Below are 13,573 nucleotides of genomic sequence, written 5' to 3' on the forward strand. Positions count from 1 at the left end.
ATGGTTTTATACACCTGCAGGACCCCAACGCAACGTCACCGCGCAGGAGGGTCCACAAATGTCCACTCCACCCCCAGAAGAGGCCCACAGTGATGACAGCAGCTCTGTCGACCTGGATCTAGATGACCAGCCGGGCCCATCGGGGACCTCGGGACAGTCGGTTCCCCTCAGACAGCCACAGGCCACAGCAGACCTTCCCCCCTCTGGGAACACCAGCACAGCACCCACCCATCGGGCCCATACCTCTGTCCCCAGGACACGTCAATCAGCGGTGTGTCCACCACTACAGGGCACCCAGGTTAACCCACCACCCCAACAACAACAGGGACCTGGGGGCAGTGGCAGTGGGCACACGGTCCAGGGGACAGAGGCCCAGGGAAACAGGGGAACCGGGAGGGCTGCTGTGCGACAGGGGGGGACAGGCCCAGGGAACCCACTCTCCATGAGGCCCTCTCCAACATCATGGGAGCGTACCATCATTCCCAGGAGATGATGGCGACGGTACTGGCCAGGTTTCAGGAGACCCAGCGCCTGCAGGAGGACCAGTATTTGGGGTTCAGGGAGGAACTTCGAACCATCAGTTCCGCCCTGGGCACCATCGTAGGGGTTCTGAATCTGGTAGTCACCACATTGCGGGACACTGTGGCACCACAAAGGGCCCCTGACACTAGCATGGACCAAGAACTGCATACCACCTCCGCCGGCGCTAGTGGACAGGAGGCCCCGTCACAGGACCAACAGGCCACCAGCACCCCACCCCCTGCAGAAGGAGAACCACCCCGCAAGCGGTCCCTGAGATCCAGGAAGAAGACAGAGTAAGATGCCAAGACCCCCGCCAGGAAAGGATACCACCCTGATTGTCATCCCACTGTCCCACATTGTCACCCTGTCCATCCTTAAACTGCCCCAGCTCCACTTTCCACAGGCATTTGGACAATGCACCTGTGATACTAATAGTCTGGACTCTGCCATGGACATTCCTCCACCATCACCCCTCACCAATTTGCAACCACCCTCCAATATAGAGCACTTTAATAAACACAGTTATTGCACAAAACAATCAGGAGTCTGGCTGTGATTTTGAACAAATGTATTAGACATTACCGTGCCAAAATGCTTATTTACATTGTGATGCCAACATACCAATGTCACACAGCTGTAGTCCATGGGGAAACAAAGCAGATGTCACACAGTGGGGCCCACATCTCTGAAATCGGAAGGGAAAGTCACAACTCAGTTACCATACACTGGGTGAAAACGACAGACAGTAGAGAGGTAGTAGTGTTTAAGTACATGTAGTATGCCGGTGTGTATTCTTACCTGTGTGTCAGTGGAAATATTGCTGTATTACTGTTGTCTATGTCGTCTTCTTCGGCTTCCTCGTCTTCACTCTCCACAGGCTCCACAGCTGCTACAACACCACCATCTGGACCATCCTCCTGCAGAAAAGGCACCTGTCGTCGCAAAGCCAGGTTGTGAAGCATACAGCAGGCCACGATGATCTGGCACACCTTCTTTGGTGAGTAGAATAGGGATCCACCTGTCATATGGAGGCAGCGGAACCTGGCCTTCAGGAGGCCGAAGGTCTGCTCGATCACCCTCCTAGTTCGCCCATGGGCCTCATTGTAGCGTTCCTCTGCCCTTGTCCTGGGATTCCTCACTGGGGTCAGTAGCCATGACAGGTTGGGGTAACCAGAGTCACCAATTAGCCACACACGGTGCCTCTGGAGTTGCCCCATCACATAAGGGATGCTGCTATTCCGCATGATTTACGCGTCATGCACTGAGCCAGGGAACTTGGCACTAACATGGGAGATGTACTGGTCTGCCAAACATACCATCTGGACATTCATGGAATGATAACTCTTCCGGTTTCTGTTCACCTGTTCACTCCTGTGGGGGGGGACCAAAGCCACATGGATCCCATCAATGGCACCTATGATTTTGGGGATATGTCCAAGGGCATAGAAATCACCCTTCACTGTAGGCAAATCCCCCACCTCAGGGAAAACGATGTAGCTCCGCATGTGTTTCAGCAGGGCAGACAACACTCTGGACAACACCTTGGAAAACATAGGCTGGGACATCCCTGATGATATGGCCACTGTTGTTTGAAATGACCCACTTGCTAGGAAATGGAGCACTGACAGCACCTGCACTTGAGGGGGGATTCCTGTGGGTTGGCGGATAGCTGACATCAGGTCTGGCTCCAGCTGGGCACACAGTTCCTGAATAGTGGCACGGTCAAGCCTGTATGTCAGTATGACATGTCTCTCCTCCATTGTCGACAGGTCCACCAGCGGTCTGTACACCGGAGGATGCCTCCATCTCCTCCCATGTCCCAGCGGACGGTGCCTATGAAGGACAACAGCGAGCACAGAGTCAATCAACCCACAGGTACGTAACCACAGCTTGCACAGAACACGATTCTTAATCCATAGAATGGCTTGTATGAGTGTAGATGCAAGGCCCAGGTATGTGTGACGCAGTAAAAAGTAAGCCATGTGGGCCCATGAAATGGCGGCTGCCTGACCTGTAAAGTGCGACAATGGGATGTGAGGTAACTGCGCTGGCGTTGTAGACCGTGGCGGTAGGCGGTCGAAGAGCGCGGCGCAATGCAGCATTGGTTAACATTGAACCCTATGGGTCTCAGGAGCCAATGACGATGTGCGCCGGCGGTCGCGGTACGTGACCGCCATTTTCTATCTGCTTAATCACTCGATACCTGATCTTCGACAGGAGAGGACCTACACTGCAAGTGCTGCTGTGACCTCGGTCTGGAAGAGACAATGGCTCATGCGACTGGGGAAAGGGCCCCTGCCTTGACTGCGGAGGAGTTGGATAAACTTGTGGATGGGGTCCTCCCCCAGTACGCGCTACTCTACGGTCCTCCAGACAAACAGGTAAATACACTGGGAGCATGCTGTATGGGCTATGCCTGTGTTGAGTGGGGTGGATGAAAGATGGGGGGGGGGAGCGATTGAGGCATGCATCAAACGACGGTGAGAGCATGTGCCACATGGCAAGGGTAGGGATGGGGGGCCACTCACATTGAGGGTGCAGAAGGTAATGACTATTCTTCTCCCCCTGTACATTTCATATAGGTCAGCGCCCACCAGAAGATCGATATTTGGCGTGCCATCGCCAAGGACGTCCGGACCCTGGGGGTCCACCACAGACGGGGCACCCACTGCCGGAAGAGATGGGAGGACATCCGCCGCTGGAGCAGGAAGACGGCGGAGGCTCAGCTGGGGATGGCCTCCCAATGTGGGAGGGGTGCCAGTCGGACTTTGACCCCCCTGATGTCCCGGATCCTGGCGGTGGCCTACCCCGATTTGGATGGGCGCGTGAGGGCATCACAGCAGACACAAGGGGGTGAGTACACTCTCATTCTGCTGACTTTGCGTGCAGTGGAGGTGTCTGGGTGGGGGAGGAGGGCTGTGGGTATCCCTAGGCCAGGGCGATTTCTGTAGGCTAGGCCCCTACGTAAGGCATGGCCCTGTGCCCCCGCCCCCCACCTCTGTAGGGTGCCAAGTACAGCTATTCATGGCCCTGTGTCATCTATGTGTGCAGATGTCGTCAATAGGCTTGTAGGCCATGTCCCAGGGATTGAGTAGTCGACCCCAAGTGCGCGGCGTAGTGCAGGGGGCTTCTGTGTCTGTCCTGTCCGCCAATGGTATCGCCAATGCATGCACTCAACATGTCTATATTCTGTTTCCCCCCCCCCCTTTTTTGTGGTCTTCCTGTTCATGTGTGCATTAGCATCATCAGGCGGAGGAGAAGTGGCATCGGAGCACGAGGGAGCTGCATCCCACATGGCCATGGAGGGCCACACAACGGACTCCGAATTCACCAGTGGGACGGAGGGCGAGGGGAGCTCCACAGCGGGGACTCGGGCAGACATCAGTGACACCGACTCGTCCTCTGAAGGAAGCTCCCTTGTGGTGGCGGCAACATCTGTGCCCCCCGCAACAACAGGTACAGCCGCCACCCACTGCACCAGCACCGCCCTCCCAGCAGCCCCTCAGCGTTTGGACCGTGCCCGCTCACCCAGGAAGGTGGGCATCTCCTTCGCCCCAGGCACCTCAGGCCCTGCCCCAGTCACCCCTGCTGCCCTCAGTGAGGAGATCATTGACCTCCTGAGGACGCTCACTGTTGGGCAGTCTACCATTTTGAATGCCATTCAGGGTGTAGAAAGGGAGGTGCACCAGAGTAATGCATACCTGGAGGGCATTCATTCTGGTCAGGCGGCCCTTCAGCGATCGTTCCAGACTCTGGCCTCGGCACTGATGGCAGCCATTGTCCCTGTCTCTAGCCTCCCCCCTCCAACTTCCTCCACCCATACCCTATCACCTGTACCTCTGCCTATCCCAGACACACCATCAGACCAGCCTGCACACACCTCAACACCCAAGGGAAGCTCAGCCAGACATAAGCACCACACATCCCACAGGCAGTCACACAAGCAACATCCACATACAGACATACCAACACCCACTGCCTCCACTGTGTCCCCCTCCTCCACGTCTCCCTCCTCCCTCCCTGTCACCTCTCCTTTCACACCTGCATGCACAACATCTTCAGCCACTGCGTCCCTCAGCAGCACACACACCAGAACACCCCGCACACGTGCAGTCACCACCCCCACTGCCATTTACACGTCCCCTGTGTCCTCTCCCAGTGTGTCTGTGCCCCCCCCTCCCAAACTACACAAACACAGGCAGCCACCCACCCAACAGCCATCCACCTCACGACAGCCTCCAGCCCAAGCACCTGCACCCAAAGCCACCAGACTTACAACTCCTACAACCACAACCTCTTCCTCCACTCCCATACCCACTACACCTACCCGTCCCACTGCTCCCAAAACGTTTTTCCTGTCAAAACTCAACCTCTTTTCACCAACTCCCCCACCCCGTCCATGTCATAGGACTACAGTCACCACCTCAGCCACGACAAAATCGGCCCCTGTCATCACAGTCTGCCATGGACAGTGGAGTGCCCCACCCACCAGGGCAGCCAGTTTGGTGCGAAGCCAAGGCACGGGCAGCCCACCCCCGGAGAAACATCCCAAGATAGGCAGTGGCCGGCGGGATGGGGTGAAAACACCAGGGACTAAAACCCCTACCAGGGCTCCGGCAGGGAGTGTGGAGACAGCTGGCACACCACCCAAGGTGGGGAAGGGCCACAGGCGATCAGGGAAGGCTGGGAAGGGCAGCACGCCCGACAACACCGCCATCAGCCCAGCTGGCCAGGAGGGCCCCACCAGCCCCATCCCAGGTGGGCAGGAGGCCACCAACAGCCCCGGCACAGCTGCCCAGGAGGGCCCCGCCAGCCACAGGACAGATGGGCAGGAGGGCCCTGCCAGCCACAGGACAGGTGGCAAATGAGCACCCCGCCATGGCCGGGACCGCTGAACTGGGCACCGCCGTCTCAAGCACCGCTGAACTGGGCACCGCCGTCTCAAGCACCGCTGCACTGGCCCCTTCATCTCAAGCACCGTTGAACTGGGCACTCCATCTCAAGCACCGCTGCACTGGGCCCTTCATCTCAAGCACCGCTGAACTGGGCACTCCATCTCAAGCACCGCTGCACTGGGCCCTTCATCTCAAGCACCGCTGCACTGGGCCCTTCATCTCAAGCACCGCCGAACTAGGCACTGCCGTTTCAAGCACGGCTGAACTGGGCACTCCATCTCAAGCACGGCTGAACTGGGCACTCCATCTCAAGCACCGCTGCACTGGGCACTCCATCTCAAGCACCGCTGCACTGGGCCCTTCATCTCAAGCACCGCTGAACTGGGACTCCATCTCAAGCACCGCTGCAATGGGCACCGCCGTCTCAAGCACCGCTGAACTGGGCACTCCATCTCAAGCACCGCTGAACTGGGCACTCCATCTCAAGCACCGCTGAACTGGGCACTCCATCTCAAGCACCGCTGCACTGGGCACCGCCGTCTCAAGCACCGCTGCACTGGGCCCTTCATCTCAAGCACCGCTGAACTGGGCACTCCATCTCAAGCACCGCTGAACTGGGCCCTTCATCTCAAGCACCGCTGAACTGGGCACCGCCGTCTCAAGCACAGCTGAACTTACCACTCCATCGAAGGCACCGCTGGCCCATGAGCGGCAGGGGCTGGGCCGGGCTGGGCCGGGCAGGGCTGCACGAGGCACTCTGGGCACCAGGCCCCCTCCCGAACCAGTGGGGACATGCATCCACTACCTCTGTCCTGCACAGGTAGAAGCACTCTGGGCACCAGGCCCCCTCCAGAACCAGTGGAGACTGTTATCCACTTGTGAGACTGTGGCTTTGCACTCCCCAGGATTGAGCAGTGGGCAGCCCACCCACTGTATAGACTTGTGAGACTGTGGCTTTGCACTCCCCAGGATTGAACAGTGGGCAGCCCACCCACTGTCAAGACTTGTGAGGCTGTGGCTTTGCACTCCCCAGGAATGAACAGTGGGCAGCCAACCCACTGTCTGGACTTGTGAGACTGTGGCTTTGCACTCCCCAGGATTGAACAGTGGGCATGGAGGCCCCTCGTGGATCTGGCGTCGTGCACTCATCTGGCTGCGGTGCCCCCCCTTCCCTTCCCCCTGAGGTGCCTGTAGTTTTGCTATCTGATGCCCCTGCAGTGTTCTCTCCGTTAGAGTCAGGTATCCTGTGTGGGCTTTGCCCATGTGATTTGGGCCCAGTGGTCCACGGACAATGCCTGCTACAATGCTCGGACTTGTACATTTCTGTATATAAGAGTTTTTGATGTGTATATATATTTTTTGGCAGTATTGCAATATATTTCAATGTTTAAAATCATTTCCTTTTGTCTTTGCATTCTTCCGGGGGGTTTGGGGGATGTAACTGTGATGTATTGCTATGCATTGATGTGTGTGTTGTAGTGGGTGAGGGTGGGGGTGGGTGTGTCGCGTATGTGTGTCCCCGTAATTTTTTGCTCCCCCCTCCCCTGTGTCGTAGGTGCAGTACTCACCGTTGTCTTCTGCGCCGGCGTTCGTGCTCCTGGTAGAGGAGCAGGAAGACTATCGCTGGGAGTATGTGGAGTTTGGGTTCCATGCTGTCCTGATTCCTCGTGGGGTGTATGGAGGTGAGCGTTTTCCCTTCGAAATGGCTGTTTCCGCCGTGTTTTTATCGGCGGGCTGCCGCCCCGGAAAAGGTGGCGGATTGGTAGGTTGTGATACTGTGGGCGGTACATTGACTCCCGCCTGTCTGTTGGCGGTGACCGCCGCGCTGTTTGTTTGTACCGCCGTGGCGGTCGGTGTGTTAAAGTGGCGGTCTCTGTTGGCGGTTACCGCCTCGGTCGGAATTCCATTTTTTTTACCGCCAGCCTGTTGGCGGTTTTGCCGCCGCTTTAACACCGACCGCCAGGGTTGGAATGACCGCCTTAGTGTCTTTTCCCATTTTTCCTCAAGTTAATCATTCACTGGGATTCTAATTATGTACGCAACACGCAGCACACCATGGCTAAGGGACAGAACAAGGTTGCGGTCTCCTATCATCTTAGTTATTTTTTTCTCCTTAGGGACAAGAGGGCAGGAAATCATCTGAAGGTTGCTGCTTGTACTTAAATGGCGCAAGTAATAACAATAAGTTTCAAGCTATACTCAGTTGGCTCAACGCATCTAAATCTCACATATTCCTTCTTCAGGAAACTCATTTAAAACTTCAGGGAATACTGCCTAAACTCCCCAACTTTATTGCCCAGTCTTTTGTCGCGCCTGCAAATGCGACAGTACGGGGGTGGCTATTCTTGTTACTTGGGATTTTCCTTGGCAAACAGATCAGGTCCATAGGGACTCACAAGCAAGATGGATAATAGTTAGTACATTAATCTCAAGTAAGCGTATCCATCTTGTGAGTTGTAATGGCCCCATCGAAGATGAAACAAGCTCTTTGAAGGCTCTCTGCAAGTGATTAATCTTGCTTTCAGGATTTTTCATTATTGGGGGGATTTTAATATTATTCCTAATACTCAGATCAACACTTCACGAAGGAATAAAAGCCAGAACAAACCCAGAGCATTTCTTATTCTGACCAAGATGGTCTCTGCCCTGGTGTTGATAGACGCATGGAGGGCAGACCATCCCCAGGGGAGGGAGTTTACCTGCTTCTCTAAAAAATATAACACAGCCTATAGGATTGATTGTATTCTACTTTCCTTTTCTCTGACAAGCCGCGACTCGGCTATTCTTGCAAATTCTTTTTCGTATTACTCTGTCCCTCTAGTTAGCATCGATATAACCGATCAGGTGACTCGTCCACGATGGAGCTTTGCTAAGTCCCTCTTGGCAGATGAGAGCTGGATTATGACCCTTAAAGCATCGGTCACAGAATTTCTGAGCATTAACAAAGGCTCGGCCTCCCTATTCAACATTTGGGAAGCCTGCAAAGCCCATATAAGAGGTGATGCTTTATTATTTAAATCTTATATAGTTAAAATAGCCAAAAAGAAATCTTTTAAACTCCAACAGGATCTTGACCAAGTATTAAGCAACCATCAGATAACATCCAGTTATGAGACAGCCCTTAGATTAAAAGAGACCCAGGCTTGCTGCAAGATCATTATTTGTCCTGTGAAATACTTAATCGACATACAGGTTTTCGGCGACAGTATGAGGAGAATGAGCATGTGGGTAAATTCCTGGCCTGGTCAGTAAAAAGTAAATCGAAAAATAACTTTATCAAATCGATATTCGACGAGCACGGAGGGTTAGTTGTCAACCAGCCTAATGATACAGAGGTCTTCTTCTCCCACTATACAAATCTTTATACTGCTGCATAGCAAGCTAATGTACTACAGATCATTCAACTCACTTGAGTTACCAGGGTTAGGAGAGGAGTCGTAGGCGAAACTATCAGCCCCGATTACAGTTTTGGAAGTGACAGAAGCAATCCGTGCCTCACCCAACAGAAACGCTTCCGGTGAAGATGGCCTGCCGGACGAGGTCTCTAAGGCTTTGCTGGGTCAACTAGCCGACCCTCTTAATATCTCTAGTGCATTTGCAAAGATAAAGGTTTTTTGGGACCTTGGTGGTTATAGGATTAATCATTCTAAGTGATTCTGTTTAATACTAAGGATTCGATCCTTCCAGACGGAATATGGGTTAAATCCCAGTTAGTCAGCCCAATAAAGTATTTAGGGGTCTAAGTTACACACAATGTTTCCGATCTCTTTCAGCTCAATTATGTATCTCTCCTTAAGAAAGCTCAAGGCCTACTCCAAAAATGGCAAGCTTTTTTATTGACGATCATTGGGCGAGTAGCATTAGTCAAGATGATGATTCTTCTTCTTTTTTTGTTTATTTTTTCCGGCTTGATCCTCAAAATCTCTCAAAAAAAAATCAGAAATGTAGATTCAGTGATCCGACAATTTATATGGGCCAATAAGAAACCTTGGATACAGCTGGAAAAATTAGCTGTAACGGTCGAGAATGGGGGGCTGGCTTTTCCAGATTTTAGGAACTATGAGGCTTCCTTAATGGATTGGGCTACGAGAGCTGCCTTTTCGCCCAACCTCAATTTCTATTTTCAATGTATGATAACAGAAAGCAGTACCCAGCTTCCCCTTTTTCTCAAAATCCCACGACTGCCCAAACGCATAAGATATAAGCCGCCGTTAGCAGTGCGTGCCAAACTTTTGTCAATAAAGGAGTGGTATCTAATTCCTAGTTTCCATCCGGCAGTCATGCTCTGTGATGCTTGGATGCTAGGGCTAGACTTAAATTAAGTTTGCGTTCAAAAGTGGGAACAGGTGGGTCTTGCTATATTCTCTGATTTGTTTAATAGGTGACCAAATTAAGGCATGGGATCAATGTCATAGAGATGAGACTCCTGTCCCAGATGGACTCAGATTTTCCTTTTCCCAAATCCAGCATTTTTCTCCTAGCTGTAGAGAGAACATCCAATGCATCCAGCTCCTCAGTGTTCCTGGCCTTTTATAGGAACCTTTGAGGCATAGGTAGCTGGTATCGGATCCTTAACTCTCGGTTCTTGTCCAGAATTGCCTGTCAGTATTTAAGGAAGGCCGAGAGCGCAATAGGATTTAAGCTTGATTTACAGCTATGGAGAAATTATAATAGTCTTTCACATAAAGCAATTAGAGGGGCTCATTTTTTAAAAATCTAATTTTTTTCAACATGGATGCTCTACCACATCCCAGCCCAGTTAGGGGAGATGTTTCTGTCGGCATCCGATTCTTGTCCATGCTGTAAGATTAACCAGGGTGATTGGCTCCACCTAAGCTTTACTTGCTCATATTTGACAGAATTCTGGGAAAAGAAATTTGTGGATAAGTTCCACAGTTTTGGCTTCTCTCACTCCAGATCTAGCTGAAACATTGTTTGGTATATCCAACCATCTAGGACTGTCAATTTGCTCGAAGCAAATGTTGTTTATCACATCCCTCATTGCCAAGATTTTGCAACCTTGGAAGTCACCTGTACTTCCCACTTATTTAGCTTGGGAAGCCAAAATGACCGCTGTACGCCAGAAAGAACAACTTTATACTCAACGTATTGGTGCTGTGCATAAATTTGAGGCCCTTTGGGGAGCGAATAGTGACATATTTTTGGTATGGGGGCAACTGCAGATTTATTTTTAAGGAATTAAATTTGACGATCTTTATAATGCGAGTTTCTATAATGGCACCAATGTTATGTTGTTTTTAACACCTGCAAATTGAATAAATAAAACATTTTTTTAAACTCTTCCTCTTCATTTTTAACACACTCACAACTTCCAGCACCAATTTCCCACAATGCACACATACTGGGGCTAAACCCCACCCAGACGAGTGAGTGACTCCCTTCTCTTTAGACCAGAGGTCTTCAAACTGGGGGGCGGGCCCCCCTAGGGGGGCCTCAAGTGGTCCCGGGGGAGCGTCAAACTCTGGCCAAAAGAAGCATTATACAGATAACAGGCCTTTGTTTTAAACAAAAGCATGTTATTGCATTTTAAAAAAAGTTAACAGCACCTAACTGCAATGTTTAAATAGGTCTGGACATATTTAAACATTGCCATCTTTATAAAATATTTGTGAAAAATTCTAAGTGGGGGGCCCTAGATTTTTATTTTTCAACTGGGCGAGCGTGACATTAAGAAGTTTGGAGACCACTGCTCTAGACCATCCTTGTATGACATCTGCCCCCCCCCCCCCTTTCCTTTCAACAAAAGGGAGAACCATTGTTGGATCATAAACACGGCAGTCCCATCAACAATGAAAGTGCTTCTTTGGCGCCTACCTTTATGCGCCATGAAGCCCGTCTTCCAAGCGCCCAACTGGCTGGTTTAAAACATGCCGGCCAATCAGCGTGCCTCTTTTTCGTGGGCCTGTGGCCCCCAAAGTCAGTTAGTCACCACCCTCGGTGGCGTTAGACGTGGGCCCCAAACAGGTCTGCTTGCATGGCCGGCCCAGCCTGTGAACCTTGCCTCTTGAATTGTCAAGTGGAGAGCAAGGGGGCTGGGAACAGAAAGTCCTTACTCCTTATATATCCTTCTGTTATCCAGAACTCTTTGAGTCGATCCAAATATTGTCTTCAATGCTGTCTTTTTTTTGGGTTCCATTTCTGTGGCCTTGCTACAGACATCTTTACATATATTACCACATAAAAGTGGGCTTTAGGCCAGCCCCTTGCTTGTGGTTGGGTGTGTCACCATTCCTTGCTCGTTTGGATGGCTTTCCTACCTATTCTTGTGTTTGTTCTGCCCCTGGAGAATGTCTTCTTTAACTTCACGTTTGATAGGATAAATTGAATCCCTTCTACTGATGATGCCGCGGAATTATTTATCATTTTGTCAATTTCATTGTAGATTTAGCACTATGAGAATGCTGGTCCTGCTCATTCACTATTCTAGCACATCATTTTGTTTCCCCTCGCTCCCCAACCTGGTTTCTCTCCTCCCACTTTCCCTGGTACATATGGGCGCACAATCAAGGCACTAATGCGCGTGTTTGCAAAGTATTTTTAGCAGCAACCAATGGGAGACATCACGTTGTCAGCCAATGGGAGCCTGCAACTGAATATTGCAGGTCTGCAAAAAAACTCGACCCTGCAAATGAGCGCTATCCAATCGTTTTGGGGGGAAGAGAACGGTGGTTGACGTCTAGCCAATCCGTGGAGGAGGAGGGTTCCAAGTTTCATTTTAACGCGAACTCATGGGAGTGGGCCGCGTCTCGCGTTTTAAGGTGATTTTCAGTGTCAGTTTTACGAAGGCTATACAAGTCCCCTGTGTCGAAAAGCAGGGAGAGCATAGCCATGCTGCAAAATGTTCGCCTGCTCTCTAAATAGGGCTTTGGTAGTTTCAATACATGGAATTATGTGGTGTGTCAAGTGCTTTGCGCATGCGTGATAGACATCAGTTGATTACTGTTGGGCGGTTAGCTGTTTAGTTATCGATGTTACGGTAATGTTTCCCACCGTTGCCGATTTTACTGCGAAACCATCAATTTTGTCATGCACACCTCTCAAAGTCTTGTGGCAGCTGAAGAAGAAGTAATTAGTTTCAGACGTCTTTTTGAATCCTTCGTCAAAGGCAAAAAGCATATATTCATCCTTATAATTCCACTTCTAATGTTCATGTTGTATTTGGTGTAGAGGCGGTAAGTGAGAGCATTCTTTAACTCCCATTCTCGTCCTTCGAGGCAGTATGTTTTCTTTTTTTTAGTATAAGGAGCTTCTAACGGAGAAGTTGCCGTTAGAGTTGGGTATTCCATATAATTCACGTGGAGGCCCGAACCATCAATAGGATTGTTATTTGAATTCTTCTAAAATATATTTTGTGTATCACAAAACGTATGCAATATACGTCATGTTTTATTTATGCTATGTATATAGCAATACTATACAACAAAAACAGTTTTGAACACCTATGCATTGTATTGGTACCCTAAAAAAGATCAACTCGTTTCCGTTGTTATCCAACCCAGTACTTAGAATGCTAACTTCAAAACTACACGTCCCAGAGTGCCTGTTGTTATTTCGCATAGTGCAAGACTTGCTGTGTTACTTCCTTTGCTGCTCCCAGAATCACATTTAAAAACTCTAAAAGATTTTTAAAAGTCATTGTAATAGCATTTCTTTTAGGCATATTTCTGACAATTCAACAAGTTCCAAATCACAGCTGGGTTTTCGCTTAAATAAGTCTGATAAAGTACAGGTACTCCGTAATCCACCACTAATTCTTCTTGGGTTCCGGAGTAGCGTGCTACTCGCCGAAACGCGCTTAGACGCCTCTTCAGGGGTAGTAAGCGCTATATAAATTCTATTACAATACAATATTAACGAAGTTCAAGAACCTAGTATCGTTCAGTACCTGTCCATTTAAAGTACTAGATCAGGGAGCATCAAAAACACTTAACGGGAGGCCCCCAAACTCTGCTGAATCACTATTGAATGCGTGTCCAGACAGTGTTTACGAAGCTGTGTTTTTTTCTTTTTTTCTTTTTCTTTTTATTTATTCCGCTTGCAACGTGACCAGCGTTAGATTACAGAGGGTAGAAAGTCACCAACAAATGTGTAGGGTGGGTGCACCTTTCTCTCACTAATTTACAACAAAAGATTGT

At 50.4% G+C, this 13,573-nt stretch overlaps 1 protein-coding gene across 9 annotated transcripts in view; it reads left to right on the forward strand.

Annotated features, from left to right (window-relative positions):
* Positions 1–13,573, forward strand: part of POLM (DNA polymerase mu) — a 269,353-nt gene that overhangs the window by 43,892 nt on the left and 211,888 nt on the right. Inside the window, exon 1 of one of the 9 annotated variants that reach the window (XM_069214381.1) lies at positions 12,091–12,196. The exons of 4 other annotated variants lie outside the window; for them this stretch is intronic. The gene's annotated coding sequence lies outside the window, so the exon portion shown is untranslated. Of the gene's footprint in view, positions 1–12,090; positions 12,197–12,361; positions 12,611–13,573 lie in introns of those variants that run through there. 4 more of the 9 variants (XM_069214375.1, XM_069214380.1, XM_069214383.1 and 1 more) reach the window with 4 other exon arrangements.

The sequence above is a fragment of the Pleurodeles waltl genome, chromosome 11, assembly GCF_031143425.1.
Source record: "Pleurodeles waltl isolate 20211129_DDA chromosome 11, aPleWal1.hap1.20221129, whole genome shotgun sequence".
Taxonomy (NCBI): Eukaryota; Metazoa; Chordata; class Amphibia; order Caudata; family Salamandridae; genus Pleurodeles; species Pleurodeles waltl.